The sequence below is a fragment of the Lepeophtheirus salmonis genome, chromosome 2 (assembly GCF_016086655.4).
Source record: "Lepeophtheirus salmonis chromosome 2, UVic_Lsal_1.4, whole genome shotgun sequence".
NCBI lineage: Eukaryota > Metazoa > Arthropoda > Copepoda > Siphonostomatoida > Caligidae > Lepeophtheirus > Lepeophtheirus salmonis.
The window spans coordinates 36,307,069-36,312,370 of NC_052132.2; positions in this window are offsets into that span (position 1 = coordinate 36,307,069).

The following is a 5,302-nucleotide window of genomic DNA, read 5'->3' on the forward strand; positions in this document are numbered from 1 at the left end:
ATTTTGTTTAAATATTTTTTTGTATTGGAGTTTTAGTGTACATATTTTCAAACCAAATCAGAGCAATTAACCTTTTTTCATTTACATATTCACAATTTGTTTTAAAAAATGAATCAGAACATTAAATATACATAAAAAAAAAAATTTTTTTTGATATTCTTCAAAATTAAAAAAATATATATTTTTTGTGTTTTGGCTTAAAAAAAAAATCGTTCAAATTATTATATTTGCATATTTACTTCCTGTGTAACACCGGAATGTATTTTGTAATTACATTTTTCAAACGAATCGATCCGAATTAATTTGAAATATAATTGTTATACGATTATTCAAGATTTTGATTTTTTTATCACCCAAAAGTAAGTTAAAAAAATGAATGCAAGTACAAATAAACTAATTTTATAAAAAAAAACTAAAATAAAATACATATGATAATGATTTTTTTAAAATATAAAAAGTTCCTAAAAAGATGACTTAGTATTCGAACGTTTACTTTCTCAGGATAATCATCAAGATGAGAAGTCTATCTTTTTTTTGTCAAAAAAGTATCCAACCGGAATTAGCAAAGTTATGCACTTATTACTTAAAAGGAATTGGGTCCTAGGGATTATTTTTTTAAATTTTTTGTATGATGATGATGATAGAAAACAAGGATATACGCATTTTACTGTTGCCGGATGAGTTGAAAGATCATTATTTGAGACGGATAGAGAGAAAAAGAGATGCACTTGGTGAAACAGCTTCTACACCCGCCATAATAAAAAGTTTATCCCATAGACCTTTCGATTACTCGTTGTATTGGATGAAATACTGTATAATCACCAATACTCTCACAACAGGAAATATATTAGGTAGATCTCCGGAAGATCTTCTGCAAGGTTTGTAAAGAGACACCAATTCTCTTGCTCACAGCATGTGAAGAGACAAGAGAGATCCGTGCTAAGCTGTCCCTCAAATTATTTCAAAAGTTGAGAACAATCTTATAAAGGACCTGATCAGGACATAATAAATTATATTTTAACAAAATTTATATTAATTTTATAGAAATTTGGATCCACAAAGACCCACCTTCCAGATTTAGGCCTAGGTTAGAGGCTGCTATAGAAGCTGGAAGTGGCTGGTTTGAGTGATTGATTTCACTATGGACCCCATCACGTAAGAGCTAAAGAATTTGAAATTGCTAAAATTATATTTGAAATAAATTTTAATATTTCCGGATTTAAAATTGACGCACTTTGTAACTTATTTCTAATTATCTTGGCATAATCCTGAGACATTGACCTCACTTTTTGTTGGTGCCTCAAATACATGGAGCTGGTATGACTCAAAGTCTCCAAATTTCAGCAAAACCTACAAAAATATGTGTTTTATAATTCGAATATATTTGAAGGTAAGACCAATTGAAGAGTAAAAAAATTAAATGCAACTTGTCAAATTGTGTATGTAGCTACAACATATTAAAAATCAAATTTGCCTTGAAATAAAGAAAAATAGCTAAATAGTTATAATATGTTTGACTGATATCAAAAGAATCAATGATCCATTTCATATTACTTAATCAACGACAATTTAAACTGAATGCATTATTACAAAAATATTACTCCACAAATATATTACACAAGTCTACAACAACAAATATCTTTTAAACTCCTTTTTTACAGTAGTATTTTCAGCTCTTTACTAACTTTTAGTAGGTAAATAATCTGTGAAGAGTTTATCCGTATCCAATTTGAACGTTTTAAAAAGTTTAAGTTATTTTTTAAATTTGAAAAAAATTATAAAAATTTATTTGGATTTCAAATATGTCCTTATATTTTTAATGAGATCATCCTGCCCTGAGAAAATATAACATATAAGTAAAAAAATCAGAATATTTTATGTCTTTTTTTTCGAAAAAGAATAGCGCTTTGGTTTTTGAATTGATTTTTCCAATAAGGAATTTATTTGATGTGTAAGTAATTAGGATTTAATTTATAATTGTCACTGATATAGCAACACTAATGATTTGATTTTAATTTCATTTTGTAAATAATAAATAGGATATTGATATAACAAAAACCATTTTTTGTGTATGTCCTTATGAAGGACTGAAAAATACAGCCTCGTTCAGTTCTGTCTCAATCTTGTTCAGTTCAGTCCTAAAACCTTATTTCATATTTTTTTCAATCATTTCTTGTACTGAAACTCCAAAGAACTCATAGTCTTAAGGACCTGTCCTCAGAATGGACTAAATAAATAAGGAATGACACAACACTACCTATTTTTATATATTTGATCTCAGTTTTTCCTTTTCATTCAATATAATTCATTATCACGGAGAAATTTCTTGCTTCAGGAAAACATAAATCAATATTGCAGCTGATAACTTTTTAGAAGTAAACACTCTTTTGTCAATCAGACCATATCTATTTTTACTTCAAATAAATGCCTTTTGGTCTAAAATTCACATAGTTTTTGAGTCAAAATACAGAAACAAAAATCAAATCGAATATAATCAAAAAACAGATTTTAATTAAAAAACTAATTGCTGATACGTGATCAGTTTCTTAAGTACAAAAAGAATTAACAATAAATTTTTTGGAAAGGTAAATTTGATTAACTTACTGTTACTTTTACCTCGTTCAATAAAGTTTTTATTGAAAATCTTAAAGTAAAGATGACAAAAATAACTCATTTTGTCACTTATAATCTACATTATATTAGACAAGAGTAATTTTAATATTATGACTGTATCTTGTTTGATATTGAAGAAAAAATGCCTTTTGCAACTCTCCTGTGTTGTAAGTGTCCTGTAATTTACAATGTACTTATTCTTGAACGGAGCGTTAAACACGGGCAAAAAGTAATTCAACAAAACTACTGTGTTCATTTCATCTTGTCAAAACCTAATTTGATAAAAATAATAATCTACATACACATTAATAAGTAAATATGGCACAGCCGTCATTGATTTAAAAAATTTGAAGATGTCATGTCCACATAATTCAATACTAACTGTCACTTCCATTTATGGCTTTAACCATTTTAATGTGTTTGTTTATAAGTCCATAAATATAGAAAGTATGAAGCTACTCCCTTCCTACCTAGTGCCATGCATATACTCATAAATATTAGGACAGTTTGTTTTAAAAAAAGTTAAATACTGATTACGACAAGTATAATAATGTTGTCATTTGGTAAGAAAATAATAACCTATGCAACATATAAACTCTTTATTAGTCATTAAAGATTGGCAAAATCATTTTGATAGATTTGCCTAAAAAAATATTTTTGCAGTGATTTTCTATAGTCAACTTTTGTTGCAAAAATAGAAAATTTTTATATGCATGCTATACAAAAATAATAAAAGCTTCCTTTGCCTATTTTCTCTTATTTTATCCTACCGGGGAACTTTCGAAAATAATTATATTATTTCTTTTTATAGTTTAAATCAAACTTAAACTAAGTAGGATATCTAATTATGCTATATTAAAATCTTTTTCGACAAAATGTAACATTTGTACCTCTTTCAAACTTTAATGGAGATAATCTATCTAAAAATGACATTGTAAATATAATCTTACAAAAGTTATTTTGTTACTAAATGACGATAGATCATCACTATCCGTAATCGAAATTCTAAAAAAGTTCAAATACAAACTCCCCTAATATTAATGTTTGTACGATTTACATACATACCTATGTATAAAGAGTTGACTATTTGTAAAGCAAAAAAACAAAACAAAAAAAAATAATCATAATTTATTTTTCTTTGTACCATGTTTTTCCCTACTGCAGTTTTTTTTTTAAATAAGTAGGCAGTAAGCTACTTTATTAAATGCGTCTATAATAAAAAAAAGAAACATATATTACACAGGCGTTTTTCAATTTCTGTTTAACCCTTCGTAACTTTCCCTTCAAATCCTAACGTGAACACTTTCTTGTACATTTTAACCTTTCGTTAACCAAACCAAAATGGAGTCCAAAATGATCTGATAGTTACAAATTGTATGGTAATATGTTATTTTTCAATGTTCCTTTTATTGGTTAGAAGGAAGTTGCACTGATTAAGTAAAAGTAAACATTATACGTAGGCTGCTATATATATTTCTGGCCTAGTCTACACTAAGTGTTACCAGGTGCAATTTGACATTTTCTTAGGTTAGTTTGACATTTTAGTAGCAGAACCGTACTAACAATGTTTTGACATACGACCATCATTTGTGTTGTTTACAGTGACTTGAGAAAATTAATTTTGCAAAAAAATGGAATTAAGTCGTAAACATTTTGGTGCGATCATTTATCACAACTTTCGACGTGGTTTATCACGAGAAGAGTGCATTGATGAACTTAGCTCTTTGTATTGCAATGAAGCACCATCCTATAGCACTGTTAAAAAACTGGCAAATTAATTGAATCGCGGCTGACGCTCCCTCAAAGACGAATTGCGTGAAGGTCGTCCAAAAACGGCTGTTGTTCCAGAGAACATTGATGTCGTGTGTGAAGTGATAATGCAAGATTGTCATGTGACATACCGTGAGATAGAGGCATCCTTGGGCCTTTCTTCCACCAGCATACATTCCTTATTTCAAGTAGATTGGCCGTAACAAAGGTTTGTTCTTGTTGGATCCTGCACAATTTGACAATCGCTCAAAAGAAGCATTGTGTCGATTGGTGCAAAGAAATGTTGAAAAAATACGCTCGCAGTGCTTTAAAAGATGTTTATAATATAGTTTTAGGTGACAAATCATGGATATATGCGTATGAGCCCGAAACAAAACAAGAATCGACCGTGTGGGCCTTTGAAGATGAGCTAAATCCAACGAAAGTTATTTTGTGGGGGAAGCACTTCGAAGCAAATGGACGTCTGTTTCTTCGGCAAAACTGCTCATCTGGCGACTGTTTCACTTGAGCATCATAGGGTGATCAATTTTGAGTGGTATATCACAATTTGTTTGCCTGAAGTCTTCGGAGAAATTCGAAAACGAACAAGGAACAAGAGAAGACGAATCATTGTTCACCATGATAATGCGAGCTCTTACACATCGGCTCAAACTAGCGTCTTTTTGACCGGCCAAAACGTCGAATTGATGGGTCATCCGCCGTACAGCCCTGACTTGGGCCCTAATGACTTCTTTTTATTGCCATACATCAAGGAAAAAATGCGCCGTCAATGATTTTCGTCGCCAGAAAATGCTGTACAAGAGTTTAAAAACCAATGTTTTGGAGGTGTCTCAATCAGAGTGGAAAAAGAGCTTCGATAATTGGTTTGAGCGCATGAAAAAGTGTATAAATCATACTGGAGAATACTTTGACTAACAAT